The sequence below is a fragment of the Pempheris klunzingeri genome, chromosome 22 (genome assembly GCF_042242105.1).
Source record: "Pempheris klunzingeri isolate RE-2024b chromosome 22, fPemKlu1.hap1, whole genome shotgun sequence".
Taxonomy (NCBI): Eukaryota; Metazoa; Chordata; class Actinopteri; order Acropomatiformes; family Pempheridae; genus Pempheris; species Pempheris klunzingeri.
The window spans coordinates 7,982,672-7,994,823 of NC_092033.1; the positions used below are offsets into that span (position 1 = coordinate 7,982,672).

Consider the following 12,152-nt stretch of genomic DNA (forward strand, 5'->3'; position numbering starts at 1 on the left):
CCTTTAACTCCTCATATCTCCCCATTTTTCTCTCTTCCAACAGTTTTCCTCTCTTCCTGCTGTCCTCCTCACTTCTCTCCATTTCTATCACCCCATCTCTACCTCTCATCCTGTCATTTTTCCTCTTGTCTCTTCTCCCTCTCCTGTCCAGTCTGTCATTGGTGAGCTTCAGTGATGTAGCGCCCTCTGTCTGTGTCCACTATTACTGCAGCAGCACATTTCAACCCTCCTGACCGAGGGAAATATAACAGAAGAGACGAATGTCGTAGTAACAAGGTTAAGCTGCCCAAACACATGTTGCCACATTCCACATTTTCATACTAAAAAGAAATATAATATTATCTGGTGGTAAATCTTGAGTTATGATTATTTTGTCAAACTATTTCTAAGAAATCAGGAATGAACTTTCAAGCTCTTACTTTGACACTGTTTTGATGAAGAGGAGAAAAGCAAATTGTGAATGAAACACGCAGACAAACAAAAAAGAATCCACTGGTCTTGTAGTAGAGCTGATTAGAGCTGTAATGATTTACAGGGGGGAAAATGCATATATTTACAGTGACAGTTTCCACTGGGTGTCCACAAGGTTCTGCTGTCACTGTCTCACGTACACAGGACGCCCTTGCACCAATGCCAACAAGACAGATGCATGTACATTTATTGAATGTAATGAATAACACAATTCTGATCTTGATTCAAGCTGCAGCGGCAGACGCTGATGTGAAATATATGCTGCTGCCCGTAATAAAATATGCAGGATGAAATTCAGGAGCTACAGAAGTGTTTTTAACCCCAGTGCATCCAAAGATTAGCAGAGTGTGAAGCAGCTGCCCAGTAACACCACAGTCTGATAGTAGTAGATGATGAATTGGAGAACATTGTTGATTCAGCGTTCAGATTTTGAAAGCCAGGCTCAAACAGATTTTGTGTCTCTGCCACCATCCGTCATTGATTCAAACACAACCAGACAGAGATTCAGCAGCTTTATGAAAAGGATGCTTGTTTGAGACTCAGGGAGATGCCAAGAGCTCTCTGTTGCTGAGACAAAAAAAACCCTCTGGTGTTATTAAAGACAAGCGTGGAAAGAGAGCTAGAATACCCTCCTCAGGTAGAGGTGCTCGTTCTCGACTTTACTCAGCCTCTTATCAATTCAGTAATGCTTTGAAGAGCAGTGACATTGTTTTCCCTCTAGCATGATAGAAGTGAGGATAATACAAACTGTAATCTGTCCACAGCAACCTGCAGTAACTGTACACTGCAGGAGGAAACGTCAGTAATCCATCCAATGCCAACGTTACAATACAGCAATAAAATAATTGCACTGATTGTGCAGTGGTTTTGGCCCTCGATTTATGTGATTAACTGCAGTCCGTGCACTCTGTAAATGTTCAGTGGACAGTATTAAGTAGCTCAGCATCATAAAAACACAGCGACACAGGACAGACAGAGGTGAAACTGCAACAGTCTCCTTGTTATCCAAAAAGCTAATTTGGCAAAGAGTCACTGTCCTCTGTTAACGCAATGCAGTGCTCTGGTCCTGTCAGTCCAGTCTACAGGCAACCTCAGCTACAGTCAGTGCACTCATTAATAAATCATTTCAGCCAATCAGTGATGGATGTGTTTTGAAGAACTAAACAAAAAAAAAAAGTGTGTGTGCGTCAGAATCAATGTTGTCCACCACTACTTCTTCTTCTTTTTTTTTTTTTCAGACAACTGACTAATGTTTTGTCAATTCATCTTCTGCACACACACCCACACAAGATGTGGTACAGATGAAGGAGTGAGGATGGTCAGAGGAGAGAAACTGGAAAAAGAAAAGAGAGAGAACGTAGAGATGAGAGAAAAAGAGACAAATAGAGGAGGATTGACAACAGAATGACTGAAAAAACAACGATAGTGAGAATAGATTTGATGCTCTCTCTCCCTCACTCTTTCTCTCTCTCTCTACTCTGTGTGTGTGTGTGTGTGTGTGTGTGTGCACGTGCTGACAGATTTGGTATTGCCTCAGTTCGGAGATTGGCTACAGAAAAACACACGCAGTAATTATCTAGAAAGAGCACCTGGGCACTGGGAATCTCATTATATTATAACCGTCCCTCCAACAGACACACACACAGAAGAGAAAAGGCAAAAAAATGAAAAGAGAGGAATCGAAAAAGAGAAGAATGAGACAAAAAAAGGAAGGAAGAAGAGTCAGAAGCCTCTCCAGTTGTTAATGTGTTTGCTTAAAACTCACTGTTGTAAGGATGTGTGGATCATAGGCAGACGTATCATATGTGGTAGAAATGATCAAACTCAGGGATTGTGAAAGAATAATTTAAATTGCTCTATTACCATTTCCCTTTATTTCACTTCAGTTTATTTCAAAGCTCTTTATTTATACGATTGCCTACATCGTGTTGTAAAAGCAGACAGGCAGCAGCAGCGACTGCAAAGTGATCAAAACCCATGAGGCGTGAAAGACAGAGCCACAAATGTGCAGTGAAATAAAACCCAGTGTTCGCGTCTCTCCTCTCTCCGTCTGTTTTCTTTGATCTGCTGTAGTAGCAGACAATGACCAGTAAGAGGCAGCGTTTCCTCTCATCTGACTGACTTAAAAATGCTCTCTGTAGTTCTTTTATCATCTTCACTCTTTCTTCCTCTGTGTCTTGGCTTCTACCTTCTTTACCCCTCTTTTTATCCCTCCTCCCGCTCAGTCCTCAAAGTGCATGCACACACACCCCTCACCTGTTTTTGCCAAACTGTGTTGCATCTGCAATGAATGTGCTCACCCTGTGTTGATGTGTAAGTCAGCGGGTATACAGATTTCAGTGTGCGTGTGTGTGTGTGTGTGTGTGTGTGTGTGTGTGTGTGAGCGTGCGTGTATGTAGAGGACCACCCTGCTAATTTCAACAGCTTCATTCATTTCTGTGTTTTGACTGGCCGACAGCGACGGGGTGAAATGATTTACAATGGGTCAACACAGCAGGAGGGCTCAGGACACACAGTCAACGGCCAAACCCCGTCAGGCCATCTAAGGTCGTGTGGCCGACAGTAGTTAGCTGTGAAAACATATTATAGTATCACCTTTGGGATATATCAGAAGTCTGACGTTCAAACCAAACCACAGTTCCTGATACAAAACACAGAAGATATCAAAGTACTGATACTTAAGAAGTCAGTTTTCCTCGTGGACGAAGCTTGACTGAATACACTCCGTCCCCAGGCATGCCGCGGTTACTGTTACTGACACGATCCAGCGCACTCAACCAGTAAAGCATGAGACTATCAATCCATCGAATCACTTTCCCCTGGATGCGTAGGACTCAGACTAAAGTATGAAGACTCTGTCAATTCAGTGACCACTGTCACACAAAGCCAGGACGGCTGCAGTTCATGTAGGGTGCTGTTCTGTTAACCAACACAGAGAAGTTCATTCATACAGCACGTATATCTCATTAGGAGAGGATGCTTTACTTCTGAGGTGAAATAACCGTCTACAGTTTTCTTTATCGATGAACTTTTCCTGTGAGGTATAAGGACTGTTGACCCAAACATATGACCCCCCCCCTTCAGTATGTTATTGCAGCCAGGAAATCTGGCCTGTTTCTATACCACAGCAGCCTCAGTCGAATTCTCGAAATTGAATTCTCTATACCTTCATACATGAACCTGTTGATACTGATTTCAATAACTGGTCATTGCCTGCAGCTATGGCAACCATTTATTTTCTTGATAATAGACCTGAAACCAGAAGTAAGGACTGCGACCAATTGTGCTGCTGTTTTTGAGAGGGTGATTCAAACAGCAGAATGAAAAACTAATTGCTGACGTCCTTGAGCTACAGCACAGGAGCGTCTGCAACTGCACTTGAAATATGATAAGAGGATAATGCTGAGAAGATGGACTCTATGCAGACACAAACTTGGATCTATTTTCCTGTAGTGTAGGCCCGGCTAGCTCAGTCGGTAGAGCATGAGACTCTTAATCTCAGGGTCGTGGGTTCGAGCCCCACGTTGGGCGCTGCAGTTTTAGAGCCAAACAGAAAGGGGAGAGTATCTGGAGTATCCTACACACCACCAGCCAAGATGAACTTCTAAAACAGTAATATTAATGAAATGAATTAATTAAAAGAGCATGTGCAGGTGAACTTGACCTCTGATGAGAGGACACCACTGACAAGATCACTGCTTTGGTTTGAGACCCACAATACCAGAGGTTTGTGCATTGGGAACTTTGAAAGTGATTCAGATACCAGCTGCTGACCTCCTTGAGTTATTTAAAAGTATTTGATATTAAACTTCAAGAAGACAAAGATGTATGTTGCTAGGAAAAATTGATGGCTGACTGATTTGTACTATTGCATGTTTTCAGCTAGTATCAATTAATGATACTTTCACACCTCAAGATTTTAATACTGCACATTATAAATACTGCACATTAAATAGTGATCAGTAACAGCTGATATTGCTTCTAGCGATCCATGATTGGCCAAAAAATCACTATCAAAGCGCCCTTATTTATAAGAGTGTCTGTAGCTGCATTTGATGTCCTGCTACCCTGCTCTACTGAATGCTGACAATGATCAATAGTTTAATGGCTGTTGTCACATTTTTCAAGTCTCCAAAGACTTCATAGCATCAGCTGTCAGGATGGCCGAGCGGTCTAAGGCGCCAGACTCAAGGATTGTCTCCTTCCTGAGCACAAGAGGGATTTCTGGTCTCCAAATGGAGGCGTGGGTTCAAATCCCACTCCTGACAGATTTTTACATGCACGATGGTGATACAGACATCGCTCCTTTTGTTCCTGTGGGAAAAAAGTTTCCTTTAACAAAACTAAGAGTAGAATGTGGGTAAACTGTATACATTTTTACAGCTAAATCAGCCCGGCTAGTTAGTCAGAGGAGCGTGACGCTCTTAATCTCAGGGTTGGCGCTCAAGCCCCACGTTGGGTGCTGGTGCTTTTGAAGAATAAAGGTCGGACTGCTAAAGCAACTTTGAGGTTTGTCTGCAGCTAAACCTGACCAGTTATTGTCCTGTCACTATCCCAGCCCTCTGCAGGCTAATCACACCACATGTAACCTCACACAAATATAAGACAGACACAACACTTAGAGAGTGAGCTGTGAGCAGAGGTTTTACATATGACAGCAGCAACACGGTAAATGTTGTTTATCTTTTTTATTTTTTTATGACAGTTTGAAAGTCTCCCCCAAACTGCAATATATGCCCATAAACTCACTTCTGGCTCTACTGTGTTGAAATATTTATGACACTGAAAACACTGAGCCTGATGTCTATTAAAGTAAGAACAGGAGCACAAAGAGAAACAGCCAAACTAAAATGTATATTCTTTATTCACAAAATTCAGATTTGATAAATATGCTCATGTTATATTAATGCTAACAGTCAAAAAGTGAAATTTATTCAAATGAAAGACATCAACAGAGATTAGAACTGAGATGTAAAGGGAGAACAGTGAGGTGAAGAGAGACAGAAAGAGAAAAGTCGGAAAGAGAGACAGTGAAAAGCAGAGAATAGGCTTATTGTTGGGAGCACATGTTAAATAAGATTATTGTCCCCATCTGTTTGGATTTGTGTTCATCTGTATTTGTGTGTGTGTGTGTGTATGTATGTGTGTGTGTTAGAAAGCTTCCAACCCAGTGCAGGTGTGCTGTTGATAGTTTTATCAGCGCTGGATCAGGGCGACTGAGAGGAGAGGAGAGGAGAGGAGAGGAGAGGAGAGGAGAGGAGAGGAGAGGAGAGGAGAGGAAAAAGGCTGCTCCTGATATGAGTATTTGTGGTTAAGTTATTCAATTCATATCCTCTTACAACACGATGCAGAGCCAAATAAAACACAACATAGTGTAAACTTTGGAAAAACACAACATTGTACCATTACACCAAAAAGTCATGGAGTGTATTTCACACATGAATGAATGGGGCAGTTCATGCAGACATGCTACACACTGGATAGCTCAGCTAGCTCAGTCAGCAGAGAGGTGTGAAGAGTGGTGTTTGTGATCCAACCCTCTGAATGTTCATGCAGCAATGAAATCTTGCCCATATTACCATATTGAACAGCCCGGCTAGCTCAGTCGGTAGAGCATGAGACTCTTAATCTCAGGGTCGTGGGTTCGAGCCCCACGTTGGGCGCTGGAGTTTTGAGGTATATCAAAGGCAACTACACTTAAGATCTAATGTTCTTGGATATATATGATATATACAACACTGGGCAGACTATGGAATAATGCAGTACAACAGTGCCACAAACTAAAGCCTTCACATTGATCTGAAGACTAAAGCCAAACTTTGCTGAGCGATCAATCTCTAAAACAGATTCTGCATAACTGAGCATGAGTTAGAATCTACTGCAGTGCTGCTAAAGTGGTAACTGAGTGTATTTAGACCAAACTTTTCAATGGATGTCACTTCTTGAGGGACGACGAAGGCCAAAATGTGGCCTGCAACAGTCTGAGTAAGGCTCATTTCAGCCTTGCCGAATGCCAATGTCAAACTGAAGCAGCTGTTGATGACTTGCTGCCCTAACCGGCCGGTTAAGAGGAGTGAGGAGTCAGCAGTCAACAACGGTATAAAACACTCAATAAAATAGGTTTTTCAAACATTGTGAATCACCGAAACCATGAGAGTTTGTTCACCATACGGGCATAAATGTGCACAAAATATATTAGGATGATTGGTCCAGTTTGAGTGATTAGCCACAGACAGACAGACACACACACACATGGCCAAATGCATGATCCCCTCCAGGTTAATTTTTGAGGAAGTTAATTTAAAAAATGAATATATTCTGGACATTTGGGACCTGTGCTCTTGACAATATGATGTAAATAACTGTAGTTGTGTAAAACTCTACATGTCATCGTTCCATTTTGTTTGGAGAAGGAAATTATCAGGCTGAAGTAGTGGACTTCATGTAAATGAAGCCAGAGGAGGCGTTTGACTCACCAGTGCTCAGTAATGCTCCTGTGGTCTGATGCCGTGTGTCTTGTGGCTGTTTGGTTTTTGACTGTCCCCTTTTACCAGCCTGCTGGATTTATAAAACCCTTCAGCCTCTATAAAGTCTCCAATAAACCACGTTTACTATTAGTGTAGGACACTGCTAGCATACAGCTAGTGACCGCTGCCGCTGACCATACACACACTCTGACCGACACGCTGACACACATGCACAAGCACACACACACACACACACACACACACACACACACACACACACACACACACACACACACACACACACACACACACACACACACACACACACACACACACACACACACACACACACACACACACACACAAACACAGGGACGTACTGGTCAGACACTTTTTAAGGGCTGCTGGAGTCAGGACCTCTGCCAAACTCTAACCCCATGTCACCCCACCCTGCCGCCCTGATGACATCACTGCATAGCCCTGAACCACCGGCCCAGAAAGGCCTAAGACATTCTCACACACACACACACACACACACACACAGCCTTTGAGAATGCAGCGAGCACAGACACCATAACAAATACCACAGGGTCACGTTTTGAGTGCGTACATACATGCGGAAATGCGTACACACACACAGCACTTGACCATAATGACTACTGCATGGCTGCAATGCATTGTCACAAAACACACATACACACAAGTCATACTCACACACACACACATGCAGACACACAGAAATGGAGCAGCTTAAATGCAGGCTGCAGTCGTGAACTAGTTCTCTGATATGTTTTTAAGTAGCTGAAACAGTTTAGTGAATAATAAGCATCACTCTCTTTTTTGGCATGATGTCATGTCATGGACAGTCCTGGTGTACAGTGCACAACTAAGGCTATAAATGAAGCTCATTTTTATTTTTAATCTGTTTATATCTATCTCATCTATTTTCTTGATTCATTGATTAATAGTTTTGTCTATAAAATGTTATAAAAAATTGTGAAAGATGAACACTGAACCACCAACGAACATCGCTAAAGCTGAGGCCAAAGCTTTTCAAATACCTTGTTTTGTTCGAACAGATTTAATTCCTCATGATATAAATCAGGCAGAAGCACAAACCCTCACGTGAGAAACCAGAACCAGTGAGTGTTAAACAATACATCCATAATCAATCTAGTTGCACATTAATTTTCTAAAAATATATTAATCAGTTGTTTCAGCAACTAACTGATCTTTCTCTGCAAAGTCAGCACCACCCTCCTGCACACACACACACACACACACACACACACACACACACACGGCAGGAGTGGAGGGGTTAAGCCGGCCGCTGTCATGCACTGTCCTGGGAGGAATTCCCAGGATCCAAGTCAACCAATGAGAGACCAGCGTTTAAAATACTGGCTCTTCAGCTGGAGAGGCCATCCTCTACAATTCAAGCACCGTCTGTGTGTGTGAGCCCAAGTTAAGTTATTAGGGCTCCCTAAAATACACACTTTACACACTCATGCAACACATCCAGTGTTACAGACCCCTCCCCCGCTCCAACACTTCAAATCCACTCATACATTTACACACGGAAACACACATTCACACACTCAATATCTAAGTGTCCCGTTTTAGCCTTTTTTTCGTGCTGATTTTTCACGTGGGAATTTGTGAAACGTGTACGTGGAGTGTTGTTAAATTTCCACATCCATTGTGTCTGAACATGTGGGACACACACTCAAACTTAACAATACACTCTTGAACGACCTTGAGAATTCACTGATGCTTGCAGACAACCAATCGTCTCAAATATCTAGTGTGGAGACACACACGGACACACACACTTACTCCCCTTCCCTAATTACAGAGTCCTGAGGGACGAGACACTCAAGCAGCACTTCAGTGTTTGGTTAAAGAAAAGGTCTCTCTCACTAGTTAGAGGGCAGACAGACAGACAGACAGACAGACAGACAGACAAGGCAGGCAAAGTACAACAGTAATGAGGAATTGTTCAGAATGCAGATTTGATGGCCTTAGACACATTTATTAATTGTTACCTGTTTTTATATATTTCTGCAGCATGGATTAGTTAACAAAGCTACTTCTTCATCAGCAGCAAACCATTATTTTGAGAAAGAAATGTCTAATTGTCTATTTTTCAGTCTTTCAGCTAAAGTAGCAAAGGTTTTCATGCAACAGTGGTGGAATGGCAGCTCAACGTCAAGTCAAACTGATAAACATGACAAACAGAGACAGGAAGTAAAGAAAGAGCAGAAAAGTGAACAAAAGGCATAAAAGGAAGAGAAAAGCTAAAATGGCACAAAGAGAGAAATAATGTCATGAATGAAGCAACGGGAGGGAGGAGACAGAACAGAAGTTGACTTGGTAGACAGGGAGGGAGGAGGAAGAGAGATTATCTCTCTCTAATGGCTAACTTGTTGACAGCAACACTTTTCACCACCTCTATCTACACATCTAACATTACTATCTGCCCTCCACACACACACACACACACACACACACACACACACACACACACACACACACACACACACACTTCCTCTCCTCCTGCAGGGTTTATCAGCCCTGACTGTCAGTCCGCTCTACAGCTCAGGTGGGTTTCAGAATTTAAAACCATGAAAAGTGCAAAGCGAACCGGAGACGTCACCGCCAGAGACGACCTCGGCTTCCTGTCAGCTCCTCTGCAGCCGTCACGTCACATGTTGGAAATGAATCTGATCGTCTGCTTTCACATAAAACTCACTTCTCTTTTTTTAAGTCTGCTGAGTGATTGTCTCCAGTTAAATAAATGTGTTTTTATGATGTATCGCGATGAATTGATGAAGAGGCTTTTATTGAGTTTGCTTGCTTTTTAAAGCATACATGCCTTTGCGATGATCTTTTCCTGCTGAATTTACTTTTCATTAATGTTTTTGGCTCTACTGAGAAAGGCATGCTGCTCTTAATGACACACTTTATGAAATAACGCATGTTTTGGGGGTTTTAATGATGACACTGATCAGATTTTCCTCTGCCTGCATTTGGGCTAAATGTGCGTGGAACAAACTGGCTTTTTTTTTTGTAGATCTTGCCAAGTTCTCAAATGCAAACAAAAAAACCCCCAATGTCTGATGCTCAGATTAGTTCATGGGATCTTTAGAGTGTCTGTGAAATGAACAGGGGCCAGAGGTCTCCATAGAGCCTAAATAGTGACTTTTGATCTGTGGATGTCTCATTACCAAACAGGAGAGGGCAAACACACACACACGCCTACAACTAATCACCCATAATCAACAAACGCAGCGCATGCATGCATATTATTACATGTATAATGTCCGTTTAAATGCTACCTTAAATAAATCTGAATACATGTTCGTTGTTGGGTGAAAAAACCCAAAGAAACCCATAATTTAAACACACCACAGTGAAGCTGGGTGTCTGTTTTTCCCAGAGAACATTTAAAGTTATTTGAGCGTCACGAACTAAAAAATGTCCACAAAAAAACATTAATTGGAACACAGTTTGATTGCACAGCTGACCTCTGACCTACAGCAGCCACCTATTGCACACAGTACAGCCATAATTTAACATGAAGTTTATACAGGCCAGTGAACCAACATGTGGAGCTCCAGCCATCTGTTATCCTGCTCCTCTAGTGTCACCAGGACAAGTTTTCTGTTTGTGATACTTGAGTGTAAAGCCAGAGTTAAAGGCAGACTTGTGTCAGTGTGTCTAACAGCCTCTGGACCAGATGAAGGCAGAGCAACTTATACTGAGAGAAACATTTGTGCAACATTTCGACCAAAATAGTCCTGGTCTCCACCGCAGAGCGAGAGGGCTGCCTTCATTTAGGCCGATGGGGTTGGCAGATCTCTCTCACACAGACACACACACACACATGCACACACACACACACACACAGACACACACACACACACACACTCACACACACACACACACTCACCACTGTCATATGGGAGCCAAAGTCATGAAATAAGCCCATTCTGTAAGTAGACTGTGACAACGGAAACATTGTGGGGACAAAACGTCTACAAGTTCAAATGGAGCAAAGTCCAAAACGCAGTGCACCAAGTTCAAAGCAACTTTTTTTTCACAGTGACTTCAGATGTGTTTATGCTGTTCAGAGCGCACAAAGTAACTCACATCACTGTTAAAGTTCAGATCTATCATTTAAAGTCCATTAACTCTTGTGTAATGTATTACAACTGTGGGGACAAAGATGATGGAGCCAAAAAAAAAGTGACTACAAAGTGTCAGAAGGTCGAAATACATGTGTTCATTAATACATGTACTCACAGAGTGTGTCGTTTTGATTTAATTACCTTCTTGTGTTTTGTGGTGTCAAATTGAGAACTTTTCTTTTCTTAATTAAGTTTTAAAAAATGAATGCAGTTCTTACCTGGTCTACAGGAAAAGTTTCTCCTCCGGCCACCCGAAGCTCTCCAGTCCGAAAAGTGCCGACTCTGAGTCCGACTAGGAAGCTGCAGACAGATCGGTGTTTTTATTGAAAGGGAAACCCCTTCAGGCAGATCCCACAGCAGCCTCACTGAGTGATAACAGATACAAATTCTTCCAAGCGCCACTTTTGGCGCACGTCCTCGATCACCTTCACGGAGAAATACCACACGAAAGTCCTTGTCTAAGTCTCCAAAAGTCGATTTATGGGAGTGTATAGAAGTGTAACGCAGCCTCCGGCGATCCGCGGACCTGTCAGTGTCCCCCAAAGTCCCAACTTGTCATGTGGAAATGTGGAAATCGAGGCAGAAATCAGTGGCACGCGTTGCTCTGTGTGTACGACTGTGTGCGCGGTGTCCTCAGCAACAGGTGTCAGAAATAAAGTGAGATTTCTTCACGGCCATCACAAGTTTCCAAACGCTCTCCAACTAATTACGCACGCAGGGAAAACGAGGAGGAGGAGGAGGAGGCAGGGAGGGAGGAAAGGAGTGTGCTCGCCAAAGTTTTTACGCGTCGAGCAACACGAGAGAAAAGTTTGAGCCGAGAGAGAGAGAGAGAGAGAGAGAGAGAGAGAGAGGAGTGAAACAAAAGAGCCCTGAAGTTCAGCCGGTTTCTGTTTATGCGCAGAATGAGGACTCTCCTCTGCTCTGATGTGGAAACCGCTCGCCTGCCCACCGGCGGAGAAAGAGAGGGAGGGAGAGACAGCTGCCTCACACAGAAGCTGGAGGAAAGAAAGGTGTGTGTCTCTCC

General features: G+C 42.9%; 3 non-coding genes across 3 annotated transcripts; all 3 read left to right on the plus strand.

Annotated features, from left to right (window-relative positions):
• The first annotated feature begins 3,929 nt into the window (after positions 1–3,929).
• On the plus strand, positions 3,930–4,002 carry trnak-cuu (transfer RNA lysine (anticodon CUU)). The gene has a single exon. It is a non-coding gene; the product is annotated as a tRNA-Lys (tRNA).
• A 623-nt stretch (positions 4,003–4,625) lies between these two features.
• Positions 4,626–4,739, plus strand: trnal-caa (transfer RNA leucine (anticodon CAA)). The gene is made up of 2 exons: positions 4,626–4,663; positions 4,694–4,739. It is a non-coding gene; the product is annotated as a tRNA-Leu (tRNA).
• Positions 4,740–6,061: 1,322 nt separating this feature from the next.
• On the plus strand, positions 6,062–6,134 carry trnak-cuu (transfer RNA lysine (anticodon CUU)). Its single transcript has one exon. It is a non-coding gene; the product is annotated as a tRNA-Lys (tRNA).
• The last annotated feature ends 6,018 nt before the right edge of the window (positions 6,135–12,152 follow it).